The following is a 12654-nucleotide window of genomic DNA, read 5'->3' as shown; positions in this document are numbered from 1 at the left end:
AGAGTTCGGAGACAGAGGTGTCAGAATGGAGAGGACTGCTGGGAGATGAGGCTGGAAAGCAAGGAAGGGGTAAGTGATACAATTCAGAAGCGTCCTGTCAAGGAGTTTTGACCTAATTCTTTGAACAACGGTGGAGAAATATGAACAAGTATAGACAAGAAAGATGTCTGTGGCTGCAGTCAGATTGGAGAGGACTCAGGGAGACCAGTGAGGTGGCTGAGGCTAGTCACATCTGGAAAGCCGACAAAAGCGAGTAATATCAAATATATAATTAACAGTAGCTGGTAATTGATTTAGATTTGGATGGGGTTGGGGAGATGTGGGAGCCGGAAACAGGAGGCATTGAGACATAATGATATGAGCAAAAGCTCTGAACTCAACAGTGCTGGGCTTACTTTGTAAGCATCATCAGTCTTCTCATCTGGCAAAAGGACTGATAAAAAAAACTTACTTCATGGAGTTATTGTTAAATATAGATAAAATAGCATATAGAGTATGCTTAGAAACAGTATAGAATTGAAATATGGCTACTATTACTTTTCTAACAATTATTACTTTATCATCAGGGCAACAAGTGAAATATGTTTTATGAGATCTTGTGTCTAGATCTTTTGCCAATGTAGATTTTCAATTCATGGGCTAAATAGGAGAAGTATATACCAGATCCTGCGTAATGCTTACTTGGGTGTTACTCATCAAAGCAGAGAAACACCAAGGAGAAAAATCCCTTGTGGTTTTTTTTTTGTGTGTGTGATGGAGCCTCACTCTGCCCCCCGGGCTGGAGTGCAGTGGCTCAATCTTGGCTCACTGCAACCTTTACCTCCCAGGTTCAAGCGATTCTCCTGCCTCAGCCTCCTGAGTAACTGGGATTACAGCGTGCACTACCATGCAGGGCTAATTTTTGTATTTTTAGTAGAGATGCAGTTTCACCATGTTGGCCAGACTGGTCTCGAACTCCTGACCTCAGGGGATCCTCCCACCTCAGCCTCCCAAAGTGCTGGGGTTTCAGGCATCAGCCACCATGCCCGGCTTATTCCCTTGTGTTTTGAAGTTGCCTATTTTGTTTCTTCACACAAAAATTGTTATAAAAACCAAACATACAAACCCAAAGCTTTCAGAATGACTGTGTGTGTGTGTGTGTGTGTGTGTATGTGGTGTATAAAGGGTCATACTCTTTAACATGCCATGCTGTGAAGTGCTCACAGAAGTCATTCACCTCCCATGTGAGTTTTCCAAATGTTCCAAAATGTATGATGTATGTATGGAAAAATAAGCTTGCCCAACCAGTGTTTTTACATTTACCTCTAACGCTAGAGCTTTTATCATTGTGCAGCCTGCATGCAACAGGCAACAGTTACAACAAATGTGTCACCACTGCATAGTAAAGGTGATCCTGTTTCCAAACAGAAAGGGTTGGAACCTAACAGCCAGATGTCCTATCTCTTTCATTCGGCCAACTCTGCATTTGAGGACCTGTTCTCTAAAGCACCCCTTCTTGGTTCAAAAAAGGAGGAGTTCTGTCAGCCGCAAGTGATAGAATACTTAGCTAATAGTGGTATAAAAACAGGGTTTATTTTAATCACTCACCAAGGTGGTAGGAAGTTGCCAACATTCATTTATTTACCCAACAGTGTTATAAGGGACCTGAGCTGTGTACTTGTTTTCACTCCACAATCCTCTGCTGTCAGCTTTTTACCCTCATGCATGTTACATCCCTGCTATAAGATAGCTACGTCAGCCCCAGACATCATGTGCGTAGCAGAAACTGGGAGGAAGGTGCTGTGTGATGAACTCTCCTTCTACCTGCTCCTTTTATAAGACAGCTTCTTCAGTCAACTCCTGTTTATGTCTTATTGGTCAGAATGAGTTCCATGCCCACTTCTGGCTACAAGGGAGGCTAATAAGAACGTTCATATCTTGCTTTTAAAAAATCTCCATAGCAGGAGTCAGTCAAAAGAGAATAGGGTTGGAAATCATGTTGGGTTAGTAGCTGTATCTATTGCTACATAATATGCCCCCAAATGTAGTGGCTTTAACCAAAATAAGTGTTTCTTATTTTTCAGTTACTGTGGGTCTGAAATTCAGAAGCAATCTTGGTTGATCTTGACTGTCACATGTTGGCCTGGGCTGCACTCATCTGAAGGTTTGACTGGGGTTGCAGGTGCTGCTTCCAAAGTGGCCCACTGACATGGCTGGCCAGCTCGACCTGGCTATTAGTGGTCAGCTTCAGTTTCTCCCCAGTAAACCTCTCCACAGGGCACAGTCTTTGGCTTCCTCCCGAGCAAATGATTCAAGATATCAAAGCAGAAGCTGCAATACCTTTTATGACCTGTTCTCAGAGGTCAGACATCCTTACTTCTGCAGTATTTGATTGAACACAGAGGTCATCCCTGTTCAGTATGGGGGACACCAAACAAAGGCGTGGCTAGTAGGAAGCAAGGATCATTGGTTGCCGTCATGGAGACTGGCTACCATAGCAGCAAAATCTAAGGTGCTGCCCCTATTTTATCTCTTCTCTCACTCGGCATTGGTTTTTTGCACTCATAGTAACATTTTTACAGCTTTTCATGCTTCCTGTCCATAAGCAGCAATGAGTGAATATGTGATGAAGGAAAAAGAGACTTGATCTAAAACTATTTCTAGTTGTCAAAAAACAATTTCCCATACTTCCCTATTTCACCAGAAGAATCCTCTGAACTACCAGCCACCAAAAGAAAGAAAACAGTACACAATGGGGTGTGAATGGCAATTCCTACTTTCCCTTCCTGGGCAAATTTGCTGGAACCAAAAAAATAAAAAAGAAAAAAAAGCCCGCCATCACTGAGTGATTTTTAACAAAATTCCACTATAATAACATCGAATGAATGGTGTGAATTGTTTTTCCAGTAGTGAACTGTTCATATAGTATATCTAGATGAGACATAAGGACAAGGAACTGTAACATTTTGAATACAGTATTGTGCTTTAGGGCAGATATTTTTTCCTACATGAGGAAAACATAGGTAATTCGATTCAGTGAATCTCACACTGTAACCAATTTGGTTTGTTTGTCCTGGGTTTTTAGAACAGTCCTTTCACTACTATTGCAAAGTGTTATTAAAAGCAAACAACAAATAAACCCGTGACAAATAAATAAATAAATAAATAAATAAATAAATAAATAAAAAACGTAACCACTTCAGCTCATAATTTTGAAGTTCCTTCTGGTTGACTTTGGTAGCCACCTAGATAGTGATGACCAAGAATTATTCAAATCAGAGACTAGACATAAGAGGACTTCGGAGAGCCCAGGCCACCCTTCTAAAGGGTTCAGGCCGTTGGGCTTCCCATATTCTTATGCTTCATTCTCATTTATGTGAAGGTATAAACGTCTCTGTAGTATGTCTACCCAGTTCATATATCTTGATATTACATTCACTGAGAAAGGAGCATTTCTAATATCCATTATGCTAAAGAACAAAGCCCCTGGTGTTTATCAATCTTGAAGATAGTTGAAACCTATCTTGTGAAAACTGTATCTGGCGTTCGCCTTTTGTTTAAGATTTTTTCCATGCTAGCCCACCATTCCTGGAGTGTGTATGCCTGATAAGAACAGATGACCAGCTCAAAGGTGTACCTTAAAATGAACACTTGCAGATACATTACTGATCTATGCTAGAGTATGTTAAAGAAGGCTAACAGCTTCTCTCTGACTAGACAAGCTTGCATTCTACCACAAACAGCTGCCTTCATTTATGCCAGTCTCTTGAATGAAGTCAAGAGCCTCTATTTACAATGAATAGTACTCTAGACAACCTTTCCCAGTTTGCTGCTGTTCTGCTGGCTGGATGCAGAGAACACCTTTTCTGGCATGGACAATAGAAGAGAGCTAGTTGACAAAATAGTGATAATCCATTAACTTTGGAAAATTTATGATTAAAAAAGCCCACATGTAGAAGGCAGAATCCTGAGTCCAAGGCCAAATCGCTCAGGAACTAAAATTTAGTTTGTCTTCGTTAAAATCCTCCTCCCTTTTCCCAATCTCATTTGTTGTCCTGTGATTGATCCTCTTATTCACATCAGTATTCTGTCATGATGAGAATTTCACATCCAGTCTACACAATACTTAACTGAAAGCTACTTACCATACTGCAGCATTTTGTGTTATGATATAGAAAGATATGCTATTTGATTTTTTTAAGGCATTGTTGCTAATGCGTGGCCCTCCATCCTAAATTAAATGGTTAGATGAAAGAAAATGTAATGTCATATTTTGGACCCTTCAGCTTTTTAACGAACAAGTCCACATTAGGTCATATCTTAATCTTCACAGAAAGTTTATTTTGCAGAGAAATGCAATCCATTTTCTCAGGCAAAATAGAGAGGAAGGATTTACTATCAGAATCACCTAAATAAATAGAGCTTGTTTTTAAGTTTTTGGTTTGGTAATAGATGGATTTGTTTCTTTTAAAAAATCAAAGTCAATTGTTTAACATCTGCAAAGGATTCAGGATATATTATGTTCAATAAGTGTTAACTTTTTAAAAGGGGCAAAAATTCAGCAAACAGAAACAAAAAAAATCTCAATAAAATAAATGTTAGCATCTGAGAATCTCTCTTTGACTTATTCATGAGTGTTACTTAGAAGTCTGTCTGAGGCTCATTAGGCCATTTAAAATCACAGGTCTATCCATATGTAGACCAAATGTTTAAGAAAGGATTACACACGCACAAAAGAAGTAAAAGAAAAATAAAAGGCCTGAAGACTGTGCCTTGAAAGTCCCAGGGTGTGTTCTCTTCTCAAGAGGTAATTATACTCTACTCCCCTCCCCACCCAAGGATGTAACTACTTGTTCCATTAAGTTTTACAGGAGGAAAAAAATCTCATATTTTACATTGGTACAATCTCAGTCTGGAGGGAATTTTGAAATTTCTAACTTGGAATCACATATCCCCTATTCTGCATTTTCTGTGCTCCCTTCGATTTTGGTGACCATCGTTACCATATACAAATCAGGCATGTGTGGCCAGTGTAGTCATGATCATTCAACGTGGGGTTGGCAATCTTCTAAAGTAGTAGTACAGTAGGTGAGGCGCTAGGGGCAGTCATAAGTAATGAGATGAAGCACCATGTCCACATTTAAAATTAGGAAAATTCATGCACTTTGAACTTGAGCAAAATTGTAAGTGCGAGCATGTTTTCACTAGCAATGGACAACTGAAGACTTGCTCTGGGATATTAACTTCAAAACATCCGGATCCTCATTTATAATACACATCAGATACTGGGAACCATGGGGTTTGTGATATCGTGAAATATATAGGACATTTAGTCTTTCTCTAAAGAAAGCACCTGAAAGCCTTGGAATCTCCAGAGTGATTAGTGTGTCTTTTGTATGCTAATGAGACAGCGTGACTCATTAGATAGTAGTGATTGGCAGCCCCTATACAATTTAGAATGAGTTTGGTTACCAGAAAAACCAAAGCCTAATTAGAGGGTTGGAATTTTCAGCCCCACCTCCCCAAGCTCTAGGGAGGGTAGAGGCGCTGAAGGTTGAGCTAATCACCAGTGCCCAATGATTTAATCAATTATGTTCATGTAATGAAGCCTCCATAAAAACCCAAAACAAGGTTCAGATGAGTTTTCAGATAGCTTAATGGGTAGAGGTTCCAGGAGAGTAGCACACTTTGTAATAGAACTCAACTGGGGCTCACTTTCTCAGTACAGTAAGACCAGATAACACACCGAGGTTTTGCAGGAGTAGAAAGGAAGGCATTTATTGGCACAGTGCTAAGCAAGGCAAATCAGGCAGCCGATGCTTCTTTCTCACTTGAACTCCTCAATGGCTTGCAGGTAAGGGTTTTTTAAGGCACGCATAAATTTCAGGAAAGCACAAGTTACCGCCAAAGTCATAAATCAAAACATGGACCATACACATTGGTTTGACCTCAAAAGGCAGGACCTCTTGAAGTAGGGAACCCACAGGTCAGAGGTGGATTCAAAGCTTTTCTCATTTGTGGCTGGTTCAGGACATGAAGCTTTGTTTAAAATTAGGGATCAGCAAAAAAGAATATTAGCTCTAGCTCACGGACATGACTTCCTCCAGGCCCTCAGGAAGAAATTTGGAATAGAGAACAGTGGTCAGAGTTCAGCCCTCAGTTTTTCGTGCAGGCAGATCTGTTTGGTGGGGGTCTGGGTTTCTGAAAAACAAGTCAGGGGTGCATGTGAAGATATCTTGAGTTTCTATAGAGAACCAAACATTCTTGTGACTAACTTCCTTAGCAATTGTTTTAGGCTACTATTACCTTGTTGCTTATCAAATTGCTTATTTACTTCTCAAAGTTAGCTAGGTGCCTGGAATTTCCCTTGAAGGAACTCAGGATTTTCCTTTATTTCCATGCTTCAGGGTCCCCCGCAGGCCCCTAAAAGAGGGATCCCTGCTCCATCTCAGCCTGGAAAGGGCATGGAAGCTCTGTGTCCCTTCTCCCATTCCCCACCCTGTGCATCTCTTTCATCTGGCTGCTCATTTGTATCCTTTGTAGCATCCTTTGTAATAAAAAGTAAATGCAAGCAGCATTTACCAGACTTCTCTGAGCTGCTCAAGCAAATTAATCAAACCCAAGAAGGGGGACCAGAAACCTTTTATAGCCCGTCAGTTAGAAGCACAGGTCATAACCTAGGGCTTGTGACTGGCATCTGAAGTGGGAGGCAGTTTTGTGGGACTGAGCTTTAATCTGTGTGATCTCTTGTTGTCTCCAGGTAGATAATATCAGCACTGAGTAGAATTACAGAGCACTCAGTTGATGTCCACTGGAGAACTCATTGCTTGGTGTATGGGAAGAAATCCCCACACATCTGGAGTCAGAAGTATTGTATTTACTGATGTGTGAGAATAAGAAAAACGCTTTATTTTTTTCTATGTCTATTAAGGTTTCATAGAAAACTGACTCCCTCCCATGCCCTCCCCACTCCCCCCCAAAAATTCACCTACTTCCTGTGGGAAGAAGGAGAAGAGTTAATTTTTTGTTTGATTTACATAGCTTGAACAGAATCATTATTCTTTTTCTGTTTTGTGAATGTGGACCTAAGTTATATTTATCTCATTTCTTCTACATTTTTGGTGTCTCCCAAAGGAAAAGATCTGTTTGAAATGAAATGTCAGTGTGTATTGTTAAAATGGAAAAGGTTACTTCCATTTTTGTTATTGTTCTTCTTTCAACAGTTTTTGGAACTTGTGCCCTGTCAGTAGTGAAATAGGATTCCTTTGCATTTTTTAAATTTGTCAATTTACTTTACTCACTTTATATCAGTAAATTATCCTTTTAAAATTTACTTTAGATGACTTTTCTGCTTAAAAAAAAAGTAACCCTTGACTTTTTCTGAAAATAGAAATTTTAATAAAGACAATTTCTCAGTCATTCTTTATTAATTCCAAGAGGCTTTTATGTTCTAGTTAAGAAAGTGATCAGGGCGATTTTCCTGATTTGCTGGTTGTCAGGTTGAAGTGAAGGACAACATCTTTTGTTAAAGCCTATATAGCCCTGAAACTTCTACAAATGTCGCTTCTCAGAGGGCTGTGAGAAAAGGTTAGTTTTTCCACCTGTGCTCAAGACCACCCCCTTCCTTTCTTCAGGGCAGACTTCTGAAGTCTGAGCTTGTGCTTTTTTATCTTGGGTGCTTATAAATGTTTAATTTCCATCATAAACACATCCCACTGGCTTGGATGCATTTGAGAAATGGCTCTAGTGGAAGAATGCGGAAGAAATTTGGTTGTTAGAAGTTCCCTTTCCCACTGTGGGAACCTTCAGACATCTTGGCTGTGCTAAAAACTACTGATCAGCCTGTGGTGGGGAGATGGATACTCCATTGCTTGACTCTCAGTTGACCCTTGTCAATTACGTTGAGAAGATGAGACAATCTCTGTAGTGAATTTTAAGTTCATGTGTTTATTGAGCATATTAAGTGTCAACATTCACTCTCAGACATTGTCACTTAAGTAGGTAACTGCGTGAAATGGCTTGGGATTTGGCAGTCTGTATTAGTTTTCTGTTATTGCCATCACAAAGTTCCAGAAGTGTCGTGGCTTTAAACAAAACAAATGTATTATCTAAAGTTTTGTAGGTCAGAAGTCTCACATAGGTCTCACCAGGCTAAAATCAAGATGCTGGCAGATGTATTCCTTTTTGGAGGCTTTGGGGGGGAAAAGCCATTTCCTTGATCATGTGTGTTATTGGCAGATTTCAAATCCTTGTGGTTGTATGACCAAGGTCCCTGTTTTCTTTGCTGATTGTCAATAGAAGGTTGTCTCTGGCTTCTAAAGCCTGTTGCATTCCTTGGCTCATGGCGCCTTCCTTCATCTTCAAGGAGCAGCAAGGGTGAGTTGAGCCCTTCTCTTATTGCATCTCACTTCCTGCAGCCAGGAAAGGATAATCCAGGATAATTTCTCCATATCAAGGTTTGAGACCTTAATTACATCCATCCTTGTTCATTTACATCCCAGGTTTCAGGTATTAGGACATAGCATCTTTAGGGAGCCATTATTCTCTCTGCCATAGTCATGGTGTTGTTTAATGGACAGAGATGCAAAGAGGCATTCCATTTTACTTAGATTCCATTTCGGAGACTCTACCCCACTCTTTAAAAAGCCTTTCTTGTAATTTTTAAAAACATTTTTATCAAAGTAATTCATACATATGGTTTGAAGAAACAAGTAGTATGGATAGATTTATAATGAAAAACAGCATAACCTTGTGCCACCTCTCCTCTTCAGATTCTTGTCTCTGGAAAACTCTGGAAGTTATTTATTCTGCTAATTATATCTATATTTCTAAATAATAAAATTAATACTATTTCCTAATATTTTTTGAATTTTAGACATTTATTCTGTTCCATGGACAGTGAGGATTTAGCTCTTTTGTTCCATTTTCTACACAACTCACAACCTGCTTCTCTCTCTCCCTTCCCAGTATAATCTTAAATCACTATTTTGGTTAAATAAGTAGCTAACTAATATTTACATTACTATGAGTATATAAATGTTTCTCATAGTTGAGACACGTAGTGTTTTATGAGTTTTCATGGTTGTTGTTGTTGTTGAGACAGAATCCTGCTCTGTTGCCCAGGCTGGAGTGTAGTGGTGTGATCTTGGCTCACTGCAACCTCCGCCTCCTGAGTTCAAGCAGTTCTCCCCAGTCAGCCTCCCAAGTAGCTGGGACTACAGGCATGTGCCATTGTGCCTGGCTAATTTTTGTGTGTGTAATTTTTTTTTTTTTTTTTAGTAGAGATGGGGTTTTACCATGTTGGCCAGGCTGGTCTCAAACTCCTGACCTTAAGTGGTCCACCTGCCTCTGCCTTCCAAAGTGCTGGGATTACAGGTGCGAGCCAACATACCCAGCCTTTATGAGTATTTTCCTGAATTTAACAATTTGACCTCATTCATATACTGCTTAATTTTCTGTGTTTGTTCTAGTAATTCAGACCTAAATTCTCTACTAGAGATGTAAAAGTGCGTGATACAATTTTTAAAAATCAAGAAATTTACAAATTATAATTTACCTAAAGACATCTCTCTTGAAGCCCTCTATCCTGTCACTCTGATGTGGATTAATTCTCTATAGACATTGCTGTTCGACTGTCTTCCTGAATTGTCCTCTCACCATCAACTTAGGACCATTTTCTAGAACCCTGTTTTCCTACTGGAAAAAGATACATATGATATAATTTTGTGGAGATTTGCATGCATCTTTATCCCATCTTTACCTTTGATTGGTAATCGGCCAGATGCCAGTCCTCTTCTACCTTCAGAGTTGCTGTTGCATGCCTCATCCCATTCTAATTCTTCATCTTTTGATTGTGGATTTTTTTCCCTTCTAGAAACTTTAAAAATAATCTTTTAATATCTGGTGACTATTTCTCAGTAATATATTTTAGTGTAGATCTTTTGTCAAACCTTGTGCTAGTTGGGTATTCTTTGACTCATTTACTCATAAGTTTTAGGCCTCACGCATGGCTCATGCCTGTAATCTCAGCACTTTGTGCGACCAAGGTTGGAGGATCCCTTGAGGTCAGAAGTTTGAGACCAGCCTGGCCAATGTAGCAAGACCTCATCTCTACTGAAAAAAATTCAAGCAATTTGGAAGTTTTCTTATATTAATTCTTTGAGAATTTCACACCACAGCTCAATCTGTTGTTACTTTCTAGATAGATCATTCTAGTTTTCTATCTCTTTTAGTTCTGTAATTCTATTTTATAGCTCATCTATCCAATTGTCTGCATTCATACTCTTGTTCTCTGAATGAAAGAGCATCCTGTTTTTATTTTTTTATGATTATAATGTTTTACCTGAGTAACTGTGGTATAGTTGGTTATACTTTTCTTCTGGTTCCTGGTTTCCTGTTCCATTGTTTCCCTTTTTTGCTTCACTTTGTCTCTGTTGTCATGTTTGAGGCAGTAAGATGTACAGGTTAGAAGCATGAGCTCTAGATAAAAACTGAAAGACTGTGAAACTAGCCATACTACTTAGTAGCTTGTGACCTTGAGCAAGTTACTTTTATGTACTTTACTTTCCTGACTGAAAAATGAGAATAGTAATGGTACTTACTTCTAAAACTGGTATAAAGTAGTAATTAAGTTTATATGTATATATGAAAAACATTAATATATATACATAAAGAAATTAATTTGCATAAAAATTAAAACGTGCTTAGAATGGTGCTTCATACACAGAAAGACAACATTGACTATTGATATTTCAGAGTGTGGCACTGATAAGCTGACTGGGAGCTTTGTATGTGTGAGCAGGATTTGACGACTAGCAGCTTCTTGAGTGGAAGCAGATAAGATGGAAAGCTGGCTTTTTCATTGAAGGACCCCAAATAAGAGGATCTACACATCCATTCTCTTGGTCTGTTCAGTTCTCTAGAGGGAAATTCTACACATCTCTGCCTGTGGGATTTAAACCTAATTGTCTTTGTTCTAGGAGCCCAGTCGGGGAAGGAGGATAGGGAATGTCATATTTGGCATGTGAATTTTCAGTTAGTTGTCTTGGTTTTCTGCATGGAAAATCATTTTTGTTAACAGCTGTGGATGGTGTTACAAAACCTATAGCTTCTATGTTCAAAACCGCTAGAAAGCAGGGGGGAGGGGCAATCACCTATTTACAAACTTTGAGCCAATGCTCCTGTTTTCAGTGTTACCCTGCACACCCACCTTCCTCAGGTTACTCCGGTCCTAGGATTCACATGTTTGAACTGGCTTCTTTCTCACTGCCCCCACCCCCACCTTCTTGACAAAAAAAATCTCTACTGTCATTTTGGTGGAGAATTATGACGGAAGAATAATAAACACTGTGTTCAATCTACCACGTCTAATTGTCGCTCTTCAAGCAAGGGCTAGCTCCATTGGCAGAAGGGGACATGGAGAAAGCAGACATTTAAGCAGAAATTCTTGTTTTGAGTTTTGTCTCCTTTTCTCTGACACTGGTGGACTCTCTTGATGTAGTAGTTGTAATTTCTTGAGAAGATTTTCAGTTTTACTCCAGCTCCCTCCCAGGGAGTGGCAGATTAATTATTTTTTAGCTGCATCAATAGTTGATGGTCTAGTCCCTTCTACCTTTTCTGGTGGCTATTTGGTGGCCCCACAGCACCCATATCCCCTCTAACCTCTGTGTTCCTTTATAAGGAGCTGAGGAACCACTGAGTTCTTTCCACCCTCAAAGTTTCGTAGAGAACTGGAATGGGTATACCCACAATTTTGCTTCCCACAAACACCATACTGTTATAGCCCCTTTGTGTCCTATTGGCATGAGCTGATCCAACAGATCTCAGTTCCTCAGTCATCTCTAGATGAGAAGCAAGCACTAGCCTCTATTTTTAATTTGTGCCACCTACACCCATACATACTTCAGAAGACTTATGGCAAGCTTCTTAGGAACTCCTTCCCCAGGCTTCTCTAAAGGCTTTCAGGTTCTATGAGTGAGCAAGCTTGAAGCAGAGAGGCGGTGGCTATACTTGGAAATGGTGGAGATAATTTATTTTTGTTCATTTCTTTTGTGTGTATTTGGAATTACAGGGCCCCCCAATTTTTTTAGCCACCAGTTTATTTGCCATCAAATTACCAAGCAGTTTGGTAATTTGGAACTATTCATTCTTCTGCAGTTTTTATTGAACATTCAAGATGTTAAGACTTAATTTGGATACTCTTATAAAAATCTATAATCTCAATAGTATTCTTAATGCAATGGTCAGTAATTATTAGTCCTTTGATAAGCAAAGACCTTGGGACTCCCGTGGCACAAGCAGTCTTGGCCCAACAGGTTCAACTTTCTTCCACGTGTCAGCGTTGCAATCGATGCCGTTAGAGACCCAGTCTTTCTCTGTTACACAGATTCCTGGATCAGTAGTGTCAGAAAAGGGTCTCTCTGTTACCAGAGATTTATAGTGATATGTTTCATGATAGGAATTTTGCTTCTGAGTTCACATTTGCCCCAAGAAATTACAATCCAAATCTTGTACCCAGTCACTGGAATAGTTGCCCTGGGACTTCCATTTGTCTTGAAATTATATTTGTCCCTAAGATATCATGTAATAGTAAAAATTTAAAAACAATTCCCAAAGCCTCTAAGCAGTTGTATCTGAATTACAGATTGTCATCAGACTGCTAAAAAATATATATAT

General features: G+C 39.4%; 1 protein-coding gene across 10 annotated transcripts in view; it reads left to right on the top strand.

The window, feature by feature from the left end:
* Positions 1 to 12654, top strand: part of SUGCT (succinyl-CoA:glutarate-CoA transferase) — a 748045-nt gene that overhangs the window by 562961 nt on the left and 172430 nt on the right. The window lies entirely within an intron of this gene.

This window comes from Macaca mulatta, chromosome 3 (genome assembly GCF_049350105.2).
Source record: "Macaca mulatta isolate MMU2019108-1 chromosome 3, T2T-MMU8v2.0, whole genome shotgun sequence".
NCBI classification, from domain to species: Eukaryota; Metazoa; Chordata; class Mammalia; order Primates; family Cercopithecidae; genus Macaca; species Macaca mulatta.
This window is presented reverse-complemented; position numbering and strand designations above follow the sequence as displayed.